Source organism: Ictidomys tridecemlineatus, chromosome 11 (genome assembly GCF_052094955.1).
Source record: "Ictidomys tridecemlineatus isolate mIctTri1 chromosome 11, mIctTri1.hap1, whole genome shotgun sequence".
NCBI lineage: Eukaryota > Metazoa > Chordata > Mammalia > Rodentia > Sciuridae > Ictidomys > Ictidomys tridecemlineatus.
In genome coordinates, this window is record NC_135487.1 from 123,265,264 (window position 1) to 123,277,799 (window position 12,536).

General features: G+C 40.1%; 1 long non-coding RNA gene across 2 annotated transcripts in view; it reads right to left on the reverse strand.

Annotated features, from left to right (window-relative positions):
- Positions 1 to 576: 576 nt before the first annotated feature.
- The window catches only part of LOC144368416 (uncharacterized), a 51,480-nt gene continuing 39,520 nt past the window's right edge, over positions 577 to 12,536 (reverse strand). For both annotated transcript variants that reach the window (XR_013428178.1, XR_013428177.1), the window contains 2 exons: positions 1,814 to 1,928; positions 577 to 1,494 (listed from right to left, as the gene is read on the reverse strand). This is a non-coding gene — a long non-coding RNA (uncharacterized LOC144368416). The remainder of the gene's footprint in view (positions 1,495 to 1,813; positions 1,929 to 12,536) is intronic.

Consider the following 12,536-nt stretch of genomic DNA (forward strand, 5'->3'; position numbering starts at 1 on the left):
CAAGACCAACCTCAGCAACTTAGTGAGACCCTGGCTCAAAAGTTAAAAATTAAAAGGGCTAGGGGTGTAGCCAGCAGTAAAGTGTCCCTGTATTTCATCCCCATTACCTCCAAAATCTGAAAATCAACCAAAGAAAGCACAAATACACATTAATTAGAAATATTCAAGATAAATTTAAAAAAAAAACAATGAAATCCTTGAATATTATTCATCACCAGTTTTAGATTATAATAAAGAAGTTCCATCCAAAATAGCAATAAAAGTGAAAAACAGTGGAAATGTTATAAAAATGTTGGTTCATTTGAAGTACATTTGTACCTTCTGTAGAATTTTGAACTACCTGCAGAGTTTTCCTTGGAACTCAATAAAATATTCAAAAGTCTACCTGGAAAAGAACATGGGTGAGAATGTCAAAGGATAGATTATTTTAAAAGAACAATGATGAAAATCTACTTCCATATAAATATACATCCATGGAAAATAGTCTAAACCCAGAAATAATAATATGAATAATATAAATCTAGAAATAAATCTAATTATATATTCCTTAATGCATGATAAAGAAACATCACCAAACATATATTTTCAGGCTGTACTATAAATTTAAAAATAAACTTTGGATGATTATAAGATAAGTAAATTCTCTTTTTAATTTTCTAAAACCTGATGGAAAATTAAGGCTATTTTAAAATAGATTATCTTCATAAACATTGATGTTGTAGAAAAATCAGAGATTCTATAATGTAAAAACTAAAAAGTTATGTATTAAAATAACAGAACTAAAGTAGAAACTAATTTTGTGTTGGAAAAAAAAATTACAGCAAATAAATCAAAGAGTTGAGATAGAATATAAATAATTCATATAAACTGGTAAGAACAACTTGAAAGTGTTGCTGAGTAAATGGATAAAGAGCATGATTATACAATACAAAACCACTCCCGCCAGCTGCTGCTGAGCTGACAATGAGCTTCACACGAACCATTTTTTATCCCCCAAACCTATCAAAGCATCTAGCACATACCTTACAGTCAATAAATATTTCTCATATGAATGAATGAATCCATTCAAGAAATAGGAATGGAGGTGCAATCTACAGTCATTAAATTTACAGCATCAGCAACCACTCCAAAAGGCTAAGTGCTATTTAACCAGTGTAGGGAGATTGGCTGAGACTGGCAGATTGCAACATTGCTGCTGGCAGTGCAAACGGTAAAGCTCATTTGGAAAGCCAGTGGGCAAGTATTTTGACACAGTAATCTCCGTACTGAGAATCTAAAATAAGTGTGGAGAAAAAGATATACATAAAGATGTTCATTATAGTTATTATGATAATACCAAGGAAATAAAAGCAGAATCCTGTATCTTAACACTCATTAAAACGAGATTAGGACAAATAAAAATTTTTAAGAAAACTAGATTATAGAGATAGAGATATGGTTGAGTGGCAGGGTACTCGCCTAGTGTGTGTGAGGACTTGGGTTCAATCCCCAGCACTGCAAAAAATAAACATAATCTAGGTTAAAAATCATACATATACAAATAGCAAAACAGTTCATGAAACAAGATGAGCTACAAAATTGAGACTGTTTTACTTTTTAAATGTAACTAATATCTAATGTACAAAAAAAAATGGTCTCAAACGTCATCATATTAGGTTTAACATTTGGACTCTATGCCTGTAATATCCAGGCTGCACAAATGGTCTTTTCTTAAACAGTCAAAGAGCAGTTGCATATTCTCTTCAGTGCTCCTGAAACCCCCTGTTTCCCACTGCCGTCGTTCCATCACACTGGATTATAACTGGTTTCTTACTTTGAATTTCCTTTGTTAGAATGTAAGATTCTTGAGGGTAGGGACAGTGGCTCAGTCTTCTTGGTAACTACGATATTCACACCCGGGATGGCACAGTAAGTATTCATTGATCCATCTGTTAAAGAATGAAAAAACATGAAAATTGTCTCCACTGAGTGCTCTTGCAAAGTTGCTGTACCCCAGGTAAGATTTTGGTGAGACCGGACATCTGTCAAACCCTCCTTTGGAAAGTAAAGCCAACCAGCAGTGAGGAAAGACCACCTGCCAAGAAAGGCGAAGGACTAGACTTCATTCTCCATTGTCTTCCTATCTCTGTGCTATTCCACTTCAGTGCTGGGGACCAAGAGAGGGAAATCTGAGGAACCTAGCAGTCCTGCTGATGGACTGGGGAAGTATCCGTCAGCTGTCCCCTGCTTCTGGGTGAAGGATAAACCTAGAAAGGAGAAAGATGCAATGGTCTCTGGGGAAGCCATGAGCCGGTGAGTTTTGTGGGGAAAAACGGTTTAAGATATCATCCACTGTGGAGAGGATATCAAGCATGATATCTATGCAAGGTTTCATCAAGCAGGGGAAAATCAGGGAGAGAATTAAGTGTCCTCCGTTACACACCTGCTGGTTCTCCAAGTCCCCCTTCCTAACTCTGAAGGAGACAGAGCGATTCTGAGATGCCAGGCAAGAGAGAAAGAGAAAATGAATGAACTATTATTTCAAGGAAGGGAGAAAGGATGTTCTTCATAAGAACTCAAGTTTCATCCTACCAATAGCATCCTCAAGCAACGTAGTGGCCTCCCAACCTTGACCTGTGTGTGTGCACTGCTTCTTGGGCAGGTTTCTGTATGGAGCAGAACTTCAGATCTACACAGATCCAAGTTCAAGGCAATGGCTACCCGCTAGGTGACTGCATTAGATGCAAACAAAGCCTGTAGAGGGTTGGACGACAGAGTTCCCATCAAGGTCTCTGACTGTCCAGTTGGGCCACATCCATGGCACATTGCTTTGTTTCTAAATGACCTTCTTGCTGATGCTGACTGCACCAGGCTTCCTTCAAGGAATTCTGAGTCTCAGTGTCTAGGGATTGTCTCTTCTTTCTTCTCTCTTGAGCTGTTTCCACCTCCAGTCCTGCTGCCAGCACTCAGGTCTACCACGGGGAGCCCAACGTGACCCTGAACATGAGATTTGGTTTTCTCTGTACATCAAGATATCCAGCTCCAATCCCACTTCTTTGGCAATGCCTGAGCCCTGGGATCAAGCTGAAATAACTCCTTGGTGCTCCTGGTCACCACCATACCGGGTGAAGACTCAGGGTCCCTTGGGTGTGAGGCTGAGCAACTTCCATGTCTGGAAACATATCAGAGAGCCTGAATTCCTGTGCAGAAGGAGTTTGATGTGAGAAGACATTGAGACTAGAAAGAGAAGAATAGAGCATGGCTATCATTTGGATGTTAGTTCTTTCTTTGCCTGGAAGGTGAGAACAGAGATTTATTCCAAAGATTACTAAGTTTAATTAGGAATAAACATCTTTGTTTATTTTTAGGAATACACATTGCAGTGGGAATACACACAATGTAGTTTACTATGAGCACATTCAAGAAAGTTGAAATGGGGGGATCTTTTAAAGGTAAAATGGGGACTGTTATATAAATTGTTTTGAGATAATAATCCTTGGCTATAAGGATCAATAACAAGGGTAATGTGCATGTAATGAAAAGGCCTTTGATAGTTCGATGTCCTTGCAGAAATAATTTCTGTGTGAGATTGAAGTGGCCTTTGTGCAGGGCTAGGGTTCTAGGGGAGTCTTCTGTGATCACTGTTACCTCATATGTGTATGAATAAGATCTTCTCCTTTATAACCTCCCAGCTTTAGTTGGTTAGTTAGCATTTGGCATAAGCAACTCCATTTTTATTTTGACAACTCTCACACCCTCATGAGTCTCATGTAAATAAATACACTAAACATAATAATGTGGTGTAAGTAGTTTCTAACTGGAATCGGAAAACTAGTTGTGAAGAGCAAACAGTTGAGACCACACTCCACATCCACAGTGGCCTTTTATATGCATCTGCTTATGCTATAATCATGGAATGACATGTGCTGTACTACATCAACATAGCTTGATGACATGAAGGATTACTCAAAGCCATTAGGTTTCTGGTTAAAGGGTTTCCCTTCCTGATTCTGCACCCTCTGCTTCCCATTCCTGGAAAGAAAAAATTCTTTTGTCGTCGTTGTTGTTTGCTTTTTTGGACTAGGGATCAAACCCAAGGGCACTTTATGTCTCCAGTCCTTTTTATTTCTCATTGTGAGACAGGGTCTTGCTAAGCTGCCTACTCTAGCTCTGAACTTGATTTCTTCCTCCTGCTTCAGCCTCCCGAGTCACTGGGATCACAGGTGTGGGCCACTGCACCAAGCAGGATAAGTTGATTCTTAATACAGCTTCTTGATTAACTTTCAACTTGACATCAACTTAAAAGAAAAAAAAATGAGCATTTGACTTTCTTAGGCAATGTGGGCCTGAATATTTTTCTTTCTTTGCCTCCACACTCCCTCCAGCAGAGTTTGTCTCTGTGCTTTGAACTTAGCGATCCTGACATACTGTCACTGGTCAGCTCCAAACCAATAAGACATGAAAACAAGATGAGGGGCTGAGAACAGCTAGTTATGGGTGCAGCGTTAGGAAAGACACCACAGAGTCTTGAAGATACCATGAGGTCTGTGGTGTGTACTTAGGGATAGATTTTTTCCCTCTCTGTTTTCACAAGAGTCAAGATGTGGCAGAACAAAAAGAAAACAGGATTTGGCCAAGCAAAAATTCCAACTGTTGCTTACTAGTTGTTTGATCTTAGAAGCTTGTTGTCTCTCTGAACGTCAGTTGTCTTATCTGTAAATTGGGAATAATTGCTCCTCTCTCATCAGGATTGAAAGATTGCATGAGACCCTTCAAAACATGTCTGTTGCAAAAGCAGTAAATGATAAATGGTACCTGTAATATCCAATCATTATAATTATTATTATGGAAAATATTGTTCCTTATAGAATTTCTAAATTCCATAAGAATTTAGAGATTGCTAATGACTTTAACCATGTTGCTGCCACCACATTTTTTTCCATACTGAATCTCCAAACACAGAAACACAGGTGGGGTCCTCATATGCACTCATAGTCCTAATCAGGGGCACAGACTCTGCAGATCTTCAGATATTCAGGATATTTTAGTTGGGTTTCTTGGGTCTAGCAACAGAAACCAATTCTGGCTGTCTTTTTAAAAGGGGGATAATTTACTGGAAGGACCTCAAGGACTCAGAAAATTGGAAGAATAATAGGCTTTAAAAATGAATAGAACCCAGAAGGAGTTGACAGCCCAGGCCGCAGGAACCCTGCAAATGTCATGCTGCAGAAAGTTGGTCTCCACATCATGCAGATCCATGCACCACAGAGGCTCCACACCTTGATGTCACCAGCTCAAGCTGCAAAGTCCTGGGATAAAAACCTAACTGGCTAGGCCAAGGTTCCATGCCCAGGCTTTGATGGCATTTGGGTGGGGAGTGGAGGAATCTCACATGCTACACTATTTTCCACGAGCAAGGTGATACTGCCTGAAAACAAATAGAAGTGCTAATTGGAGGGCTGTTTTGTTCCCAAGACATGGAGTAAGTAAATGACAAGAATCTGCTAAAGACAGTGACCTGGGCATCTAATTCTCTAAGTAAATCTGTAGTTTTAATTATATTCTTCTTCTGTCCCTGGGCATCTTAATGAAAGTGCTAAGCTATGGCTAGTTTCAGTTCCCAGTCTTTTTTTTTTTTTAAATCCACAATAACCTACTCATTCCATGATGTGGAGATGATGATACAAAAGAGGTTACTACAAAAAGCAGCTTGGGAGTCTGAGGCAGGAGGATCCCAAATTCAAGGCCAGCCTTAGGAATTTAGTGAGGCCCTCAGCAACTTAGCAAGATTCTGTATCAAAATAAAATAATCAATAACACGAAGACAGAACCTACAGAATGGGAGAAAATCTTTACCACACACACCTCAGAGCACTAATCTCCAGGATATATAAAGAACTCAAAAAACTTAACACCAAAACAAACAAACAAACAGACAAACAAAAACCCAATCAATAATGGGGTAAGGAACTGAACAGACATTTCAAAGAAGAAGAAATACAATCGATCAACAAATATATGAAAAAATGTTCAACATCTCTAGCAATTAGAAAAATGCAAATCCAAAACTACTCTGAGATTTCATCTGACTTTAGTCAGAATGGCAATCATCAAGAAGACAAGAGCAGTAAGTGTCAACTAGGATATGGGGGGAAAGGTTCACTCATATATTGCTGGTGGGACTGCAAATTGGTGCAACCACACTGAAAAGTCTGGAGATTCTTTAGAAAACTTGGAATGGAAGCACCCTTTGACCCAGCTATCCCACACTTCGGTTTATACCCAAATGACTTAAAATCAGCATACTGTATTGATATAGCCATGTCAATATTTATAGTAGCTCAAGTCACAATAGTTAAACTACGGAACCAACCTAGATGCCCTTCAACAGATGAATGGATAAGGAAAACGTGGTACATATACACAATGGAATATTATTCAGCCTTAATGAAGAATGAAATTATGGCATTTGCAAGTAAACGGATAGAGCTGGAGAATATCATGTTAAGCAAAATAAGTCAACCCCGCCCCCAAACAAAAGGCTGAATGTTTTCTCTGATAAGCAGATGCTGATCCATAATGGGGGTGGTTAGGGAAGAATGTAGGAACTTTGGATTGGGCGGAGGGAAGTAAGGGAAGGAGAGGGGGTGAGGGGGTGGGAAGGATGATGAGATGAGATGGACATTATTACCCTATATACATATATGATTATAAGATCCATGTGACTCTGCCTCACGTACAGCCAGAGGAATGAGAAGTTGTGCTTCATTTGTGTAAAATGTATCGAAATGCATTCTGCTGTCATGTATAATTAGCAGGAGATTGCTAATGACTTTAACCATGTTGCTGCCACCACTATTCTAAAAAATAGAATAAAATAAGTAAATAAGTAGAATACAGAAAGTGCTGGGGATATAGCTCAGTGGGGAAGTGCCCAAGTCTTCAGTACCAAAAAAGGGGAGGGGGGTCCAAAACGTTAGGGTCCGGTGGCAAAGAGCTTCTCTATTCAAGAGGGAGAATAGCTCCTCATGCGGGGCTGAGGGAGCTTTGGAGAGAGCGCTCTTTTGAAAATCTCCTTCAGAACACCTCTGCCTCTGGCCTTTCTGCCATCTGTCTTCTCCTTTTCTTCCCTGACGTATTCCACAAATCCTGAAGCTGGCCCAAAGGTGAGACATGGAAGGGTCTTGTCCTTCCCTACCTGTGCCCCTATTAAGGATCCTATTCTATCATTTATTCAAGCATTCATTCAACTTGTCTGCGTTTGGACCACTTTGCTTATTACTCTGTATCGACTCTGGGGAAAATATTAAGTTCCTACTACACACGTTTTCACAAATGACCACATTGCTGGCTCATATGATAATGCATACATTATTTACAAGTTAAAAGTGAAGAGGTTTAATATAAAAATACATACTTTGAAGTTCTCTTAAAAATTGGAAAAATCAGGTAATAGCTGATCTTCAGAACATGTGCTATTATCAGCTATTGATAGCAATACTTGGAAGCCGAATCACAGCTGCTACCTTTAAGTGGAGCACACGTTCTCCAATTGGCCATAGTCTCTGCCACTCCCTATTGCCTCCCAACACTGAAGACAAGTGACAATTACCGCTTATTCTCACAAATGTCCAAGTGTTTGACTTTCAATAGATTGAAGAAGACAAGAGCTTTTTTTATCTGTACCTGTGAGAGAATAAAACAAAACAGAAAAACTTGTGGTTTCATGAAAAGAAGGAAAAAGATTGTTTCTTTGTGAAAGCAGAAAAAAAATGTTCATATATATATATATATATATATATATGAAGCAATTATTGTTAAAGAATTATGACTAGAGAAAATGACTGTTGAAGAGCTTCATGAACTAAAAAATGAAGAACTAAACTTTGAACTGGGTTTCTATAACGTGTTTATATATTAAATATAGCTATGATAAAGTGGATTTATGTATTAAGTAAAAAAAATTCCACAGAAGGTAAATCTATAATCTATGTCTGTTTTTAAATTTTTAGTGTTTATTTATGACACAAAGATTATGCTTTAATATATGTATGCATTTTGAAGTGGCTAAAGCAAGCTAGTTAACATGGGCATTATCTCATATATTTAACTTTTTTAAGGTGAGAACCCTCAGAACCTATTCTCCTAATGAAAAAAACACAGTAAATCCCTCCATTGTGTACATCCATAAGAATGGAGTCCTAAATAGAAAAAAGATATATTCCATACTTGTATAAATATATCAGAATGGACTCTGTTATTATATATGACTAAAAAGAATGGATAAATGAAAAACAAATTTTCAAGTATACAATGTATCATTACTAACAGTAGTCACCACGATGAACTGTAAATCTCCAGAATTCATTTATCCTTTTGTGAAATTGTGAAGCCTTTGAGCAACATCTTCCACCCTCTCCACCCCAGACTGGTACCATCTTCCCACTCTCTTCTCCGATGAGCTTGAATGTTTAGAGTCCATATATGGGTGAGACCGTGCAGGATCTGTCTTTCTGTGCCTGGCTTGTTTCACTTAACATAATGTCCTCCAGGTTTATCCAGGTTGTCACAAATGACAGGATTTCCTTATTTTTTCAATAAAAGGCCAAATACTTCTCCATCGTGTGTTTATACTACATTTCCTTTACCTGTCTCTCCATGGACAGACAGACAGATTGATTCCACAGCTTGGCTGTTGTAAATGATGCTGAAATGAACATGAGAGGGCAGATCTCCCTTCAACAGGCTTACTTCACGTCCCTTGGCCACACACCCAGGAGGGAGACTGCTGGGTCACAGGGTCATTCTATTTTAAATTTTTCTTAAAAATCTGCACATGTGTTTCTACCATGACTTTACTAAAGAATGTCTATTAGCAGAATTATGATTACAGGAGGGAATCAACCATTGGCTGATACTCGGGAGATTGAAAATATGACTATAGAACTAAAAGGCTAAGTGTGTGAAAATTTTAAAGTAATTCATTTCATTTTTCTATTGCAATTTATTAGAATATAAATATAAACAATAATGCTTAGGTTAACTATGTTTATCTCAATATCATTAACACTCAAGACGGGACAGAATACTTTACTCCTGGTGACCATAGCACATTAAGGTAAGTCTTTCCCGTTAATAACTGTGTGTAACCACACCAAAACTTAGTGGCTTTCAACAACAGCCATTTGTTTATCTCATGATTCAGCCATTTGGCAATGTGGGTGGGGCTCAGCTGGACAGTTAACTGGACTCTCTTGGACTCACTCATGCATTTATGTTGTCAGCTCACAGGTTCGGGCCATCTTGCTTGTGATGGCTTCCTTTGGATTGGCGGAGGTGACTGGGTCCTCTCTCCAAGATCTTTCACCCTTCAGCCTGCCAACCCAGCTTCATTCACACAGTAGTCAGTGTCTTCCGAATAGTGAAAGGGAGGCATGCGGGCCCTCCTGAGCACCACATTCAGAACTTTCACCACATTGCTTCTGCCACTTCTATTGGCGAAAGCAAGACTGGAGGAAAACTGTTCCGTTCCCGCTCTTCTTACCCCAATTGTGTGGGTTTCTACACCAAGCAAACTTCTAGTTCTCCACAGAAACAAACCGGGTGTCCTACAATTTAATCTACCTCTAGGTAGATTAAATTGTAGAGCCCCGAGATTAAGTGTTCTGTCCAGTGAGAATGCTCCGCACATCAGATGCTACTCACCTATATTAGTTGTCCAGAGTACCCACACTTCTGTCCAACATGGCTACAAATCAGCTTTTCATCGCTGTGACCAACAGATATTATAGGAGGAGGGAAAATGTTTGTTGGGTCACAGTTTCAGAAGTTCAGTTCCTGGTCAGCTGACTTTGTAGCTCTGGGCCTGAGGTGGGCAGACATTCTTGGCAGAGGGGTGTGGTGGAGGGAAGTAGTTCAGGACATGGTACCAAGGAAGCCAAGAAAGAGCTCTGCTCGCCAACCAATGGCATACCTCCCTGTGACCCACCTCCTCCGGCCACCCCCCACTTCGCTACAGTCACCATCCAGTTAATCCTTGTAAGTGCATCAATCCACTGATTAGGTTGCGACTCTCATAATCTAATCTCTTCATATCTAAACGGTCTTGCATTATCTCACACATGAGCCCTTGGGGAATCCTGCATATTCAAACCATGTCAGATTTCCACAAGCCCCTCAGAAGAATTGTTAATTTGCTAAAATGGCTCACAGAACTCAGTCAGGGAAGCACTTAATTTACCTTCACCAGCTTATTATAAAGCGTATGATAAAGAATACAGATGGAGAGCCAGATGAAGAGGCACCTAGGGTGAGGTCTGGAAGAAGTCAGAGCACAGGAGCTTCTGTCCCCGTGGAGTGGAGATGGGCCACCCTCCCATCACCAAGGTAGTGGCTCTCTGAACCCTGTACCAAGGGGGTTTATGGAGCCTCACCACATCACGTGGTCTACTATTAACTTCATTTCCACTCCCTCTTCCTTTCCTGGACTAGTAGGTTGGGTAAGCTTGGGAAGGTAGAATTGAAAATTTAGGCTTTGATTTATGACTCAAGGCTTCTAACTAGATCCTTTCCAGATACCATCCAAGAACCCATCAAGAGCCACCTTCCTAGAACAAAAGGTGGTCCTAGTGTCTAGGAAATTTCAAAAGATTTAAGAGTTTGGTGTTGTGAGCTGTAGCTAAAGAACAAATATTAGAATAAAAGATATTCCTAGCTCCCCTGTCATTCAGGAAATTATGAGTTTCATAAGCTGTGTACCAGATACCAAAGTATATTTATCATGTCACAAAAACACAAGGTCAAACCATGTTTAAGAACTATAAAAATGGATTCAACTTTTTGGGAGAAGCTGCAAAATTACACTGTAAGCATATGGATACGGGGAGGGAAATAACTTATGGCAGAATCTAGATGTACCCCTACCATGATCTGTATTATCATTGAACATGTTAGGAAGTTTAAATTCAAGATGGCAGTGTTTTGCCATGACAGAGGATTTAAATCCATCGTCACATCATCCAAAGCCATCACTCTGTGCTAACACTTTAGATATAGAATAAATATATCTCAAACTCAGTAATAAAAAGGGGGCATGAGCTAGATAAGTTCTCGATGTTAGAGCCACAGAGAGATCAACACTTTATGTGATGAGTAAGACGTAGAATATGGTGATCAGCCACACAGGGAGTTTAGGAGGTACTATGTCACTATGGCTATCATTTGAGGTTAGTTCGCTTTTTATGGCTGTGATACCTGCACAAAACAACTTAGAGGAGGAAAGATTTATTTTGGCTCCTGGTTAATGGGTGTCAGCCCATGATGCATTGCTTTGACTCTGAGGTGAGGCAGAGCATCATGGTGAAAGGGCACAGCGGAAATATGCTTTCAGCTCGCAGCAGCCAGAAAGCAAAGAGAGAGCGGGGAAGGGCCAGAAAGACGACCAACCCTTCTAGGGCCCGCCCCCAGTGAGTTTTTCTCTCAACTCGTTTCCACCTGCCAGGAGTCCATTCAACCATCAATCAATGAATCCACTGAGGAGCCCAAAGCCCTCATGATCCAGTTGCTACCCAAAAGCCCCCCCTCAGAGCACATGAGACATTCCAGATCCAAGCCACAAGAAGTGCCTTCCACAGGTCCAGGTTTGGAGGACTGGGGATAGAGCTCAGCACCCGCTCAGCATGGGAGAGGCTCTGGATTTGATCTGCAGTATCAATCAATCAACCAATCACAAAGGTATATATATGGGTTGGTCTCCAGGGTGGAGATATTGGCAAGTGCCGTACTGGGAGGCAGGTCTCTCCAAGTGGGAGGTCCTTAGGTCACTAAGGAAGTACCCTTGGAAGACAGTTTTCATGGGACACATTGGTAGTTCTCATGAGAGGACTGATATAAAAGCCCAAGTTTGGCTCTGCCCTTCCTCTCTCAGTTCCGGGCTTAAGGTGTAACCTTTCGTTCTGACACAGCTGTCCCTGTTGTTGTCCTCTGCCGCCCTGACCACAAGCAAGCCAGTGAGGTGCTGTGCCTTTGAACCTCTAAAAACTGTGAGATAAACAAATCTTTCCTTTACAAGTTGGTTGCCTCGTGTATTACTTTGTAGTACAGGTGGCTTACTTGCAGCACGGTGAATTAAAAGGAAATAAATGGTTTATGTCATCCACTGAGCAATCTTCTTACCAAAGACCAAATAGTGGGACCAAATAGTGGGACTTTTAGCGGACAGTGCCTCCCCTTTCGGCACGTTGACTACTTCTGAGATAAGCATTTGTAATTACCCCAAATTAGGATCCTCTTCATTGAAATCAGTTTCCAGAAATAAAAGGAAAGGATTGAACTACGTCTCCCAAATTGTGGAATCGAAAAGTGAGTTCAGAAAGGAAAGATCTGAAAATAAACCAGTAGGGTTGAATTTGCTTTTTTTTAAAATTTTTATCAATTAATATTGATAGTGAGCCTGAAGAGTCACAAATAGAAATAATTGAGGAGTAAGGCAACACTGAGGAACAATGTGGCAATGGAGGACTGCCAGGATTCTACAAAGAAGAAGTCCTCCCCAATAT